The 15,447-nt window shown below is 34.1% G+C and overlaps 1 protein-coding gene across 1 annotated transcript in view; it reads right to left on the bottom strand.

Moving 5' to 3' along the window:
• The window catches only part of LOC110377663 (extracellular serine/threonine protein CG31145), a 91,279-nt gene extending 78,000 nt beyond the window's left edge, over window positions 1–13,279 (bottom strand). The window contains exon 1 of the mRNA XM_064037933.1: window positions 13,015–13,279. The gene's annotated coding sequence lies outside the window, so the exon portion shown is untranslated. The remainder of the gene's footprint in view (window positions 1–13,014) is intronic.
• Between the last annotated feature and the right edge of the window lie 2,168 nt (window positions 13,280–15,447).

Genomic DNA, 15,447 nt, shown 5'->3' with positions numbered 1-15,447 from the left:
CCTAGTGTCCCACAAAAATCCAATCGCTGCATAAAATGAGACAGATAGTTGAAGTATTTTAATACCATTGTTTACACGAGTGGAAATACTATCTCCTCTTTGCATACTGGCGTCAGTAATTTGTAGCTTCCCAGAACTACTTAGAAATGCTTTCCGCTGTGATTTAGCAGTGAGAATTCAACTTCTATCCAATAAACGATCACTTTGATTTCGCTAAACCACGTGAAGTATGTGCATACAGAGTGGGAGTTTTCTTTAACAAAGCTTAGATTGTTAGATAGGTAATTAGTTCTTTATTTTTGCTGTGTAGTAAAGTCTTAGGTATTTGTTCGGTCACAGGGTTACCACTATTCAATATATCTATAGATAGGTTATCCTTAACCACATTCTCTATTTCCAAGAAATAGTTTTAATCGAAAAATTTGGATAGTGTTGATTCATCTTTTCTCCGAAATTGGATGACTGTTAGCACTTTCTACTATTAAATCTTGTGCCTAAGTATCTTAACTCTAAATCTCAACGACACACATGAACGTCAAAAGTTATTTATTTAACAATATCTACATATATGATGACAGTCATTTTACATGGTAAACCACGACAAGCAGTGGTAACTATCGTAGATATTTCCCCTACTATCGTTATGCAATTCACGGCTAAATCTTTTTACATTGTTCTCGAACCGAGACTGAGACAAAAACGTGGTCAATAAAAAGTTTCGCATCTTATTTCGCGATCACTATCGTGTTTCGACATGGTCGTGAGAAATTAATCTTAGTTAACCTACGCACTTATGTATGCTGTACTTTATTGTTGATGCTTGGAACAAAACTTTACGGGGAACTTGAAGGGCCGTGACTCCTTCCAAACAAATTGCTCTTTTACCTGTGAGAATTTTGTCTGTATATGCAATAAAAGTACATGTGTCACCGTTTATTGCAACTTATTTTTCTAGTGTCATTTTTATTCTTTGGATTAGCATACTCTGTTGTGAAAACATAACTAACTACTAGGCCATCGCTGGTAGAAGAATTACCAGCTAATTCTTTATTTACTTAAGAAATACTATATTTAATACGAAATATAGCTACAAAGATGTTTGGCTTTCGCATCGGCGTTCGATTAGTTACATCAGACATCAATGTCAATATTATTTTTATAAGTTAAAGAGTGTTTGTGATCAAAGTTTAAATTTCGTCATGGTAAAGATGAGTCGACTGCCGGATTATAACACTAATCTATTTAAACTTGACACTTCTATGACGTGACTGGCGCAGTGATTGAGTTGAAAATTAATGATTTATTAATCATATTCACAAAGTAGCAGATGATTAAAGACATTAAAAATGATTGACGTTGCATTTTAACAGCCAAATAAACACGCACTTCCAATATAAATAAATCTAACACCTATTGTAAGACAGTTGAGTCTTTCAATAATATGCGGAATCAAAAATGAATTTTTATTCATGTTCGTGAATTCAGAAAGAGGTAATAGCCGTAGCAGTCGAACTATTTTAAATGATTCTATATTATGACGGCAGACGGAAGAGCATGGAAGAAGAAAACATGCTGCGCCGAGCCCAAATAAAATGGGATAAGGACAGGAGCATGATCATCAATGATGATGATAATCAATTTGAAATCAATAGTATTAGTATTGTGACACAATTTTCCAATACGTGACATAAAAATAGATATCCATTGTTATTTTTTCCCTACCATGAATTATGTTTTTTTTTTCTAGATTGTGTGTGGTTTAATTAAAAACTTAATTCCTTGTAACACGAAGGAATCTTCCTGTATTTACAGTTGGAAAACTATTCGTTGTTTGTTTGTTTTTGCTTCGTATTACCAGTCATTGTTATTACCTATCGAGAAAGAATTTATTTCATTGGAATCCTATGTTCTGAAGACGTAACTGTTTACGTTATTGAATGTCACACATTTCTTGTATCATTCAGTGTTTACTTATCTGTACATATTTTTTTGTACTGAAGTCTGTCGGTATTTTTACCAGTCATAAACAATGTTTAATGAAACTTTATATAAATTGCCAAGATACTGAAAAAAATATCTGATAAAAGCTATGCAGGAACTTACTTACTTAAATATTTAGAACAACATACATCTTGCAAAAAGCCATTGCAAAATGCTGAATAGAATGTGAACTCCAACTATTGTGAACTTAGAGCACACAACCAACTGGAACCAAAACCGGAAAAAATACATTTACGCCAATAGCTTATCAAATTACGTGTGGCGTCCAAGACAAGCAACAAGTAGTGTGTAGTTCCATAGAACGCGCCTGTAAGGTCGGAGCTAGTAACGTTCCTCGTCCCCCGAACTACCGCATTTAGGCGCGCTACTTTCTTAGGAAATTTTGCGTTATGACATCTCCTCTAGTCATTTTGTTATCTATGGTGTATTATAGAAGTATGAACAGTGGTCTCGTAGCTTTAGCAGCAGACAAGGAAATGGAAGTGGCGACTTCTGTCTCTTGGTCAAATGCTCTAAGTTTGTGACGGATGAATCCCAGTCAACAATGTCATTGTCGTTGACTTTGACCATTGTCATGGGGTGTGATTCGGAACAAAGGGTATGTACAATGTACTCATAACAGGTAAGTAAAGATATCTTGGTAGTATAAGACATTTCTTTCAACTATAGAGCAAAATATAAGTACAAATTCTCGAAATTAAAAAAACTATATCCGTATTTCCCGACTTTTGTGTTGACTATATCAACAGTCATTTATTCAGTTCCGTTTTTTTTTTAAACTAAACGGACTATGTATTACTATTACCAATTAAGTACCGATACTGACATTTTAATTCTCATGCATATTAAAATTGTAGATATTTGTTTCTTGTGTGGAGCACTTTTTATCATTAACAATACTAGAATAGGAAAAATACTAGTAAATAAAAGTGGTAAAAACAATTTTAAAAATCTCCAAGAGTTACCCAATATTCCTCGATTTATTGGAAATTTAACAGTTTATTTAATATTCAATTTAGAAATGTCGTGTTTGTTCGTGTTGTGGCTTATTCATTACTATTTCTATTTCGGAGAAGCAGCGCCACTCACTCTAAAATTCAGATTACTGAGAAGCCTGTAAATTTTGCGTTTGCTGGATACTACATAAATTGCTTAATCCAGTTTTTTTATCCAAGTTCTAATTTAGTGTTTCCCACACGCTGTGAGCAGACAATCCATTTGAAACAACCGTAAAGTCTAGCAGAATATTGAAGCCTCTAAAAAGAGACTGTGGCCGATTCATTAACTGCCTCTTTGCTTATTACGTGATTTGTTACGGACATCGTAATGGGATTTTTGTTTCTAAGACGTTTTTGTTCAGGAAAAAACAACCGTGTAACTAGACTTTATAGAACCAGTTTGAGAAGACAAGAACACAATTTTACTAATTTACGCAAATTGGCTTCGGTTATAGAGCTTGCGAATAAAACTCAATTCTGACTTCCCGTTGTGGTCTTGTGGCATATTCTTGCCATAATATTGGAGTAAAAAAATATCATGACTATAAGTAACTGGGTAAATATGAAATATCTTTAGAACGTTTATTAAGCTGAAGTGATAACACTACTTACATCATCTTCAAAATATCAAGGACGCATGTCGTCAACGAATCAAAAACCCCAATAAGTACTTTGAAACCCACAACAATTAAAATCGTTCATTCGCACCACTCGTGCGTTCGCATTACAACCAAGCTCTTTGACTTACGTGCTATTTCATACCAAGTTAACTTCGAGGGCAAATGCTTCGCATATCTCACACTATAGTAACTAAAAATACAGACACAAATGAACTAAAATAATGTCACGTACGTAAACAGGTTTAAAACAGCCTAAACACGTAACGTATAGCGATTAACTTAATGGAGGCCACACTTTATGATGTGTCTCTGACAACGGGGCTGAGGTTTTTGAGATTCGTCTTGTTTAGCAAATGTTTTGGGCTTTTTCTTAGAGCTCTGCCTCATTGAGACGCAATGGCGACGTCGTCAGTGCGCTGGCCTGGCAACTTCTTGGCATCCATAGGGCGCCAAGTCGAGGGGCCATGGCGGCTCGACAGTCAATTTTTTACATTGTCGCCATTGGGTTTTTGTATATCAATGATCGTAGCTGAAGAAATCCCACGCTGACTGGCGACCACACTAGCGACTGAGCGAGCGAGGTGCACTGTACCGTGTACATTGTAGTGGCAATCGTGGCATCTTCACCAAGCTGCCAGAGTGTCCAGTAGCCACGTAGAGAACTGTAGCTCGTGGCCACGCTTCCAATTTGGTGACGTTGCCAAACCGTGGCCAAGTGGGTTAGGTACCATACATTTCAATATTAACTGCTTGGCTACGTCGCCATTGGCGTCCTAATGAGGCAGAGCTCTTTTTTGTTGTGGAAACATCTCGGTATGTGACACTCATTGATAGTTTACTTAGCAATATGATTGACGTCTGCCATACAAATGCAACAGTACAACAATGAAACAGGTGATGTCAATTACCAGGCATCCAGAATTGACGGAAGTTCATTATGATACTTTCTACCTACTGATATTTTTGAATTGCGTCATCCTTTGCAAATCCCAGTTTTAAAGTTCCGATTGTAATATATTCGACTGATAAAGAAAACCATTATGTAAATACTGTAATTTTCGATATTGACATCTTATCCGATTGCGTTGTCAATTTTGGTAGGTTTCTTTAAGAAAATACAAATATTACAACATTCCTAACTAGAGATACTTTCGTTGCGTGTTGCTGACATATCAATACTACAGCCTGATGAAGGCTCAAAAATATTAGCCAGCACCTATGGGCCCTCGATTACAAAGCGATCAAAAACCCGTCATAAAACACCGTTCTTATAATCATTACATCTGATGTAAGAGCCGATTAGTCCTAAAATTGAAGCATCGCGTTATACTGCGGAAGAGCCCGCAATCCACGAGGCGTTAACGTAATCGACGCACGCGATGTTCAGCGTAAAAACGTCAGTTCAATGAATTGACATAAAGACGAACGTTGACGTATATAAACATTATTGTAATCGTTACTACCTATTACAGCTGGTTAAGGTAATGTTGATAACTTCGTAGATCATAGTTAAGTAATATAAAATGTGTCACATTTATTTCCCAGAATCTGTTGCAGTAACAAACAAAATAATCTGTGCAAGCAACCAATCGTGACGACTATTGTAAGGGCTAAAACGATTAAGCAATACAATACAAACGAAATGAAAGAAAAAGATACTATAGACAAGTAATTGCAATGATGACTGAAAGTTTAAATAAATCGAATGATTGCCTAACAGATCATAGTAAATCTTTTCATAAACATTTGCTCATTAAAGTAACTTATTATTAGCCAGCAAAGCCGCGGGCAATACTAGTCTATCACCAACCAGTTGACCGTGACCACAAAATTCGTACCGAATCTGACCCAATGAAACTTTCTTTTTGTCAATTTACGCTACTATTGTATAATAGAGAAATACCTACCTAAGTTATTGCCTTTTTTGTTAAATAATAGTTATTTTATTTCAGCTAGGCTGAATCAAATCTTTTTTATGGCTATGATTACAACTGCGAATCTTTTCATCGGTTTTAAGGTTTTAAGCTACTCTATGGAAACATTGCACACCCATGAATTTGGCAACAGATATTTATCATTGCAGATTTATAAGTCGATGAATATCGAAACTAACAACTATCGAATGATTAAAATCTTTAGAATTCTCAAGTAATTTGACATTAAAATATTAAACATAAACAATTTTAGATAAGGAAATAGCCCTTAACCAGTTGGTTGGTAATTTTATAATGGTTGAGCAATCATCGTGCAATTTGCAGCTACCTACGATGTCTTGCCACTTGGCAGTCGACGTCTGACTACTTTTCGCTATTTACTACTTACACAATAACACTATTTTGTTGTTGATATGCGTGACTTCTAACTTTAGAGTAGCTGGCATAATCCTGCCAGTTGCTAAGAGGTACATAAGTAGGTAGCTATTCAAAGAAATTATGATTAGATCGTTAGGCGATTAGTCTCGACGCGGAAACAAAAGAATGAACGTTCTATCGTCACGTGTCAAATAAAGACGAACCAATCATAAAAAAAACAAAAGAAGAAAATCGCTACTAAGTAATACAATAATCACATTTATTTGACTTCACAATGTCCGGTATTGCTAGGTTTTTAGCATACATACACGCGCTCTTAGAAACCGCGTAACAAACGGGTGTGACAAAACCCTTGCAGTTCGCACATTGTCGTTCATTGTTAAGTCAAACACCTGCCTGCTAATTGTGTAAGTAGTATCGTAATCGCTTTCGTCTAACTTTTAACGTGTAGCTCGACAACTTTGCCTAGAATACCAGTTTTGGTCTGTGTTTGACTGTTTGCTAAATCTGGACAGATACAAATGGAAGACATTTATCATATTCTGCAAAAATATTGCAACATCCTTATAGAGTTTTTTAGTAAAATAAAAGTTTTGGAGAATTCATGTCAAACGGTTTCCTGGAAAACTACTTACAAAGTAAAAACTACCTGAAAGAAAATCCAGAAAATCGAGTAGCCTTTAAAAACAAAAACGAAATGTATACTTATATAAAAGCAACCGAATATAAATCCGTATTCAAATAAGTGCAGCGCCTGCCAGATGGAGCGTTAATTAAAATCAATCATGCATCAACAAAAACAAGAATTAATATTTTACGTCATGAAAACGTATACTTTAATATTAATTTATTATTAAATAAAAGCTGCTTATGTAGCAAACTTTATTGAGATGAAATTATAGTCAACTTGCAGACAGTGTGTCAATCAGACGGAAAAATCTTTATAGCACTTACAGCTACGTAAAGTTATCGGCAGGGATATTGAGCCCTGACCTTCACCTTATGTGTACAGTGCGCAAAGCGATCCCCACTCTTCCACCGAGAGCTCAATATCCATGCCGATAACTATAGTTGGAAAACCATCGTTAATCTTTACAGATAATCAGTAGTAACATTTTCCTAAGATTAAGATATCTTAAATTAGGCATAGAAAGAAATGAGTCCCAACTTAAATAGTTAGCAACAGACAAAGGAGTATTTATTGGTGTACCCAGTTCATGGCATCATACTTGAAACGAGATACCATTAAACATTGATGACTGTAATGCCGTTCGCAATCAATGAGTAACATGAGCTGTTGACTCGAACACGATCTTTTGAAGCCAAGAGTTCATTAACAACAAGTTATTGTTAATTTTTGTTGAAGTTTATGAAAAGAGGTTGTCATTTGGACCATGGACAAGACACTTGCTCATAAACTATAAGCTATGCTAACGGTTGCCATGGTAACCAGAAGTATGTACTGTTTGTAATTTGTGATACCGAAATGACGTACAAGCTGGTATTTACTGAGCAAATCAGCGGCATACACTGTTCATCAGCTGTGACAGAACAAATAATGAACAGCAGGTTTATAACAACATGTCGAAAACTACATACTGGAAAAAAAACCCAAGCCTTGTTTAACATTGAGCGAAATTAAACGTTACCTCAAATACACCCACATCCGGTAGCCGAGCGCCAACGATCAAGTGTAATTATGCCCTAACATGGCCTTACCCGCGAATAGTGTCAAGCTTACCTCGTTTGTAATAATAAACTGTACAAAACAAAATAACACCTTTTTACATGTTCCAATTCAGAAACCAGGAATAATCGGACTTACTAGATAATTAAAACCTCTTTTCTCCTCCTCAATGTAGCTTGTCATCCGATACTAAGTGGCCAGCTACCAAGGAGGTCTAATTGTACCATAGACACCACAATTTTCTCAGCGGAAATAGAACATGAAAAAAATAGTCAGTTTTCTTTGCAACCCCATTATTACCGCTTTGTCATTATGCACAGTTAATGATACATACAGAGTGATTAGGGATTCATTTGTTTTGTCACGTTTGACGAGCTTGTGTGTTTCTATTGCGAAAAAATTACATTCTTACCAAGATATTTTTTTATAGTTAAGGACATGCACTAAGCGATTAAATCCATCACTTCAATTTAGCTTTGGAACCTAAAACTCCTAAATTATTAATTGCCAGTATAATTTAACAATACCGGCGTACTGTAAGGTTTCAGATATTACCGTGTAACCTCTTTTTATAAAAACAACAGAGAAATTATATGAGTAGAAGAGCTACTCATATCATTTCTCTTGAATCGTGGGTGCCTTCACAAACACACATCTCGCAAGCATCAAGCACTGACAATATATGTAGTTAAACATAATAATACTTGAACTCAACCGTCAATATAGGGAGATGAAACACTAATTAAGAGCATAATGAAAGAAAATCCCAATAATTAGAACAATCAAAATGTATCGAACGATCGTGAAATTGCTAGTAATGCAACAATTTGTAAACAACAAGCTATCGTGTTTATAAGTGCGCCAGAGTGCCATTGTAACCAGCTATATGCTTTTCATTACGCAATGGCATTACTGAAACAAACGAAGCTAGCTTATAAACTAAAACCAATTATTCTTACGGTATTATACGTCGGAATAGTCGGCCGATGAAATTGCAATGCATTAATGAATTTTTCATTCGTTTCAATCGAAAAACCATTTAGTTCGTTTGATAATTTCTTACATGTAGATATATGTATACTTACAGTAAGTTATATATTCAGGCATAGTCCGATTCATATGCCGCAAACTGTCGATAAAGTTATCAAAATTCAATTATATGTTTATTGTTGAATTCGATTTATTATTATTATTAAATTGAATTTGTTAAGTTACAAATTCTAATATCACGCTCCGTTATATGCAACATGACATATTGTTTTGTGTGACGAAACTCCGTATTTCTATTGTATTATGGGTAATACTGCGTATTATGAATATTATATTATACTGTATCCTTATTAGTAGTTTCCTTGACATCATGATTATAGCAAATCTACAACTTAACTAATTTAATTCGAATCTAGTTTATAACTTTACTCAGCCGCCGATTTCAGTATTTAACCTGAAGTGACTGACTAGTCGACGTACACATCCTGGGTATCCCAATACTTGTTATAGGTTCTGGGATCTGAATACATTTTTCAGGCCACCAAGGAGGAGTTTGCTATAGATGCCACTACAGCTTGCTTGCTTAGCCACCCAATAAGCACTCTATTAACCTTTTACTTTATAAATATCTACGTACCTACTTAAGAATTTAAATGTAGCATCAATATAGGTACAGCAACAGAAAATTAACTTCAAATGAACTTTCAGGGAAAATCTTTAGGTACTTACGGCAAGCGATGAGTTTATGTAATATAGGTAAGTTACTTCAATAGCTTAAGAAAATACCATGAGAAAAATAAATCTATGAAGATGATAAGTCAGTAAGACAATGTATTTTCCCATCGTTCAAAATGCACCTTGTAACCTATTGAATTGGTTATTGACACACTTTACTATAAACATAATAGGTATAGGAGGTTTCTTTGTAACTGGTGGGTCTTAAAACTATTTCTGAAGCTATGACTGGACACAAATATTTTCATCAAAGGAAAGTACCTTAAAATTAACAAGGCTTTTCTGTATCTGTATGAGTCTTAGCTTTCGCCAACGTTTTAACCCACGTGTCGTGGGAACCACTCTACACACGTTTATAAAAATTAGCCTATACCGTTACTGAATACATGGGATATCGAAAGAAAGAATTTTTCATATCGGTCCAGTATCTAGTTAATGAGATTAGCGCGATCAAGGTAACAAACAGATTCTTCAGCTTTATAAGTAGGTAGAGAGTTTTTACTATTTAGGTAAACAGTAGGTATCCTTCATACACACAAATTCAAGGAAATAACTTTGTTCAGCTGCACCGACTTTTAACTACGAATACATTGTACCTATATACCTACATTTTATTTTCTGAAAATTCATTGCTTTTCCTGCACATGCTCTTGTATTCCAAACTGTTTCAGGGGTGCTAAATATTACCCAATTAAAAACAACATAGGATCAACTTTTGAAAATGTTATCCTTTCTCTTAAAACAATAAGTATTAGAAAATATATCCCCGAGTTTTATTTTAAACGAGATTTAAAATCATAACCCTTCTTGTTAGTCGGGTAAAAAGTTAGTTTTATTTAAAAAACAATGTCGAATTTGAACAAGTTCTGTTTAATTGAGCTATTTCCTGTTCTTTACTGCAAGGCCAGACATTCTTGAAATTATGTCTTCCACGTTATTTATGGTAGTCATTTTAGATCTCCTGTGGTGATCAGGACAAAATATAGAAGTTGAAATAGCTGGATATTGAAAAGGCCAGTGCAGAAGCCAATTATTACTATCGTATGTTCAGAGAAAGTAGGGAAAATGACAAACTATAAGATAAAGACAAGAAATCAATAATTCTCCTTTAGAAAAATAAATAAATCGGTATGCTGTGATGAGTCCCCAAGAAGGTAACACATGCAAAACTTTGTAAAAAATCTCTCTTACTTTTCCAGGAAACAGCCATATGGACATTGTTCTCTCGAATATTTTTTTTTCAACCGTTAGTTCAGGGCAGCCTAATCGACAAAGGTTTGTAAAACTTTATCTATCTCCATCGATGTTCAGTTTTTCAATGGAAAATACCTGACCGGACTATTCTATCAAGTACCTATCTTATAAAATATTGCAACCATTCCTGATATCCTTATAACAGCTTACCTTCGTAAATACCCGATAATTGTAGTTCTAAGTTATATTACACTTGTTGATATGCAAATAAATGAATAAATATTATTAGTTCCTACGTACCTGTCTTGACTAAAGTACATTGCATTTAGATATAAAACCAGTGTCTACATGGGTATTAAATTCGAACAGGTTATTTGTGTTACATTATTTTGCAATTTGATTCGCTCAATGTTATTAGATTGTCCACACGCAAGTTCTGCGAAATGTAGTTCGGTTTTCCCATAGAATTAAAAAAAAACCTGACACTATTTATGCTACAAAAAAGTTTTGATACCTCTTTTTAAAGTTTATAAATACACAAATACTGACTTTGTTTTAAGCAAAATGGTAGTAAAATATTCACACGATTCATGAGATTGATCTTTGCAAACAATTTTGCAATCAACACAGCTTTTTAGTAGATCTTAGTGCAACATACCTTCTTAAGTCGAAAGATGCGAGTAAGGAATGTAGACCACTAAACTGGCTAGTTGCGAAATCTTAAAAGATTAGAACGATCTGTCAGATCAGTACTCTTGCAAATTTTAATGTTAGTTTATTTCTTAATGGATTGCTGTCGTTATTAATTTCATTTTATTATAGGTAGAGATATAATATATTTTCGAGCATTTAGTATATTCTATTTTTTTAGTTTCTTTCGTGGACTTCGTCAACTTATGAATTAACTTTCTGTCAGTGTTACTAATCAAAGGTTTGCCACCTTTGTTAGGTAATTGATTGACGATTTTAACTGCATATTAGGTTTTTTACTATCCTGATAATGCATGATTTCTTTAAGGCTACTACTACTAGTACTACAAAACTTAGGCCACAATTTAAGAGGGGCAACAAATAACTTCTAAGCACGAATATTTTGTAAAAGATTCCAAACAATTAACATTTGTGTAATGTAATTTAGTAGGTACTTCGTGTCAATAAATCTAAATGACGTAATTATACGTCTTTTAAAAGTTGTTTCAGGTTCAAGTTGTAACGAAAATATCTGTTTGTGGCCGCGTTATTTACTCTTATTAATAAATTTAAAAACAGCTGGTAAAATACGAGTGGATATACTATCAAAAGTAAACACAAACTGTGTGATTTATTAGTACCTAATTTTTAAATGCCACATAACTTGCTGGTTTTACTGGTAACCTTACTTATACATAGAGAATAGAATATTATGAAACTTTTGCGCGGGAACTTGTCCCTATATGTAGGTGTTATCGATAGAAAAATATCAGGAGGAAAACAGGTTTAATAAATTATTCTAATTGTCAATGGTTTGCTATTTTTATAAAACAGTTTGTACCTAATTACGTTTGTACAGGAATTTATCGTTAATTATTCATTCGATTGTTTTAATTCCTTACATAGGTTAAAAACTTCATTTGAATTACTGGTTACTCAAACAAAATTCAGTTAATAGCGTTTTGTCGATAAATAGCAGATAATACCTGACCTGCAACGATCCTACAATTAATTATTTAGTGTAATTTGTGTGAATGCTGCCCGGACAATGACCTAGTCAAAGTTTAAACACACGAGCGAAGTTTTCACAGAACTTACAATTTATCAGTTTTCGTTTTGCCGCATAAAATGGGCCTGATTAATGAAGAAATCAAGAAGTAAATAATCTTCGTAAAATAGATTCTGTAGTTTTTTAGACTTAATTTTTAAGAGCAGGGCAAGAAGAAGAAGAGTTTTTATTGTTTCATTTTAGATGTAGAACTTATATCGTAAATATCAATGGAAAAAAAACCATTATTTACAGACGTTCGGAATTAATGCACGTGCCTACATTATCAATACAATAGAATAAAATATCTCGTGCATAGAAAGCGTAAGTTTATTTAACAAATAAATAAATAGGTACCTACATATTTATTGCAGAATACTCTATGCTATTTATTGTTGCTAGAGCCGATTTACAAAATGCGTTTTACTGTTTGAAATGCCGTAAAATTGTTTTATAATGTTTTCAATTTATTTTAACTTAGGCGCTACACCGGTAATAATACCAAAGCAAACTCAGAAAAACGTGTAAAAATATACAACAACGGTTACATAAATAACTTTTAAGAACCACAATAATTTCTGGAGATTTCATCTGAGTACTTTTCAAAGGATTTTCCTTTGAAATCAAGTTATAACTAAGTTATTACTTCGATTATGAGTTGTCAACATTTTCCGTATTTCAGTATTATTGTACCTGGCACTTTTTCTGAACAATACATATTTTAACAGTTTGCACATACCTGATATGGATGACCGGCCGGCAACGCACGTTGGCGTTTCCTAATCAAAACAAATGACAGCTGAGTGAATTATCGAATTAAGCTGAGAGATAACAGCTGTATATACGTAGAGTTCCTTTATATATTTTAATACAACACTTCCACGGTACAGTCTGCGATAATAAACTGGTTACGATTTTTTAAAAGTTTTTCTAAGTTAACGTAAACGTTTACGCGGCACGCGAGAGGAAAGGCGCGCGGTCCGTGTAGCTTCACTGTTATTACTGAGTAAAAACGTATTTTGCTTCGTTCCGACGTATACCACTACGTTGAGCGGAGACGTATTCACACAGCACTATCGAGGGGCTATCGTATTATCCTTGCTCCAGGATTTCCTACGTAATGCACTAGTAGTCAAGGTCTAAAATGACTCATCCAGGGTAAGCGCCTACGGAAGTCCTAAATCGGTTCCTATTGGTGACAAAATAGTAAATAAAAGGTACATAAGTGATTCTGTGAACTTAATTGAGAAATGACCCTTATGATCTTTGATTTGGTTTTATTTGATTGCGGACAAATTAAAGTGTTTGGATAATTAGATTGAAGCCGTTAGTAATTAAGTTGTATAACTTGTTTTACTGAACCACACAATTTTTTACATCTAATTAATTATTTTCAGATAAAAAAGTACTTTAAAAGTATAAAAAAGTACTTTTAAAAGTACTTCAGCTCTATTTTTACCGCATGTTAAGTAGTTGTTGATGTCTAAATAAAAACATATTTTAGAAAAAAAAAATAAGATAGGTATGCTTTGTTCGTTTAGTGATCAGATGTTAGATAATTACGTTTGACTCTCAGGTAGAGTAGATTTTAAGTGTTAGATATATCGGGTGTGTCGTTCATAATCACTTTAAATTAAATGCGTTAATATACTGGTTAATATATGTCGATTAACACAAAGATAAAAGAAAAATACGTAAAAATAAAAAAATGTTTTTTTCAAACAAAGTAAATGGAATAAAAATGTGCAAAAATTAGAACACCATATAAAAGTCAGTCATTACAAACAACTGAAATTCTCCCTTGAAAACTGACAGCTGTCAACTGATCAAAACATACGATACTCCTAACTTTATCTCTGCTTTACACATAATGTTGTAAATTATAAAAACGAAAAATGACTCCTGTGGTTAAACCACTGAATGGATTAGGTTATTTTTTTTACAATGCGCCATAGAATATCATAAAGTATATGCGATATGATTTAATGTGATTGTGAACGACACACCCGATATAAGAACTTGTATATCAAGAGAAAGACATGATTGTTTATTATATTATTAGGTAAGTACCTGCTAGCTACTGGAATTTAATTAAGTAGTTTTTTATTATTAGCTATACCTAAGATATCTGTAATGTTCCTCTTTTCTCAATGCGTAGGTATCACAGTTTGATTCCTGGATCAGGCTGTTTTGGTAGGTGCCTATTTTCTCTTTGAGTTTTCTCAGTAGCCATGTTTCTGTAACTATTAGAACCTGCCAAAGGTGGAAAGTCAAGCGTGATAATGATTTCTTATGACTAAAAATTTGTCTCATATAAATCTTCGTCATGTGCATAGATTTTTTTTCTTTGGTCATGGGTATGCAAGGTGAATAGTCTAAATATAATAAGTACACGGATGAATGAATATAGGTACGTAGTAAAGTAGGTAGCTACATAGAGTACCTTCTTGAATCTTGAGACAGGTAGGTAGGAGTACATACGTAAATAACCTACAAAGACATGTCAGGTGTAGAATTTAATTACCAAAAGACCTATTTAGGAATGACTGCACACCCACAATGAATGTGTTAAATACATGTTACATTGTATTAATTATTACAGTTTGATCATTTTCCCGCCTACTTATTGTCATAGTAATTATAGAAAGAGGTTTAATGCTCTATGCTTTCCGTCATAGAGCACACCTCCACTTTCCGCAGGTGACGCACGAGGGAATTTTTTGGAGCAAATGTCCCCTTTATTTGATTTGCTACAAAACACCCCCTGTTATCGATCTTAATCTTCAACTTTGGGAGCTGACTAATACATTAGGGTTGCAGACATGACTAACCAAAATTCTATTGAAGTACTTACCTACTTACCTAAACGAGTATTACAAAAAAAAACAGTATTTAGTTTAGTTTTTTAAAATCACACATTACCTACATCCAGGACTATTTAGATCGGGCTCCTCCCGGACGGTTCGGGTAACTCCGGAACAAACCCAAAAGTAGATATGTTCACTCTAAACGCGCATAAGACATTGTTTAATTTGAGACAATGTCTAAAGTGTGTTTAACTCTAACCATTGCCTAAAATAGGTATAATTTGCAACACTGAAGTCTGAAAACACGAAAGTAAACAACGTTAATTTCCAATGCATGAATTATAAGCAGGTAAGTACCTAATTGA

The sequence above is a fragment of the Helicoverpa armigera genome, chromosome 2 (genome assembly GCF_030705265.1).
Source record: "Helicoverpa armigera isolate CAAS_96S chromosome 2, ASM3070526v1, whole genome shotgun sequence".
Lineage (NCBI taxonomy): Eukaryota > Metazoa > Arthropoda > Insecta > Lepidoptera > Noctuidae > Helicoverpa > Helicoverpa armigera.
Note: the sequence above shows the minus strand (reverse complement) of the source record. Positions and strands in the feature narration are given on the sequence as shown.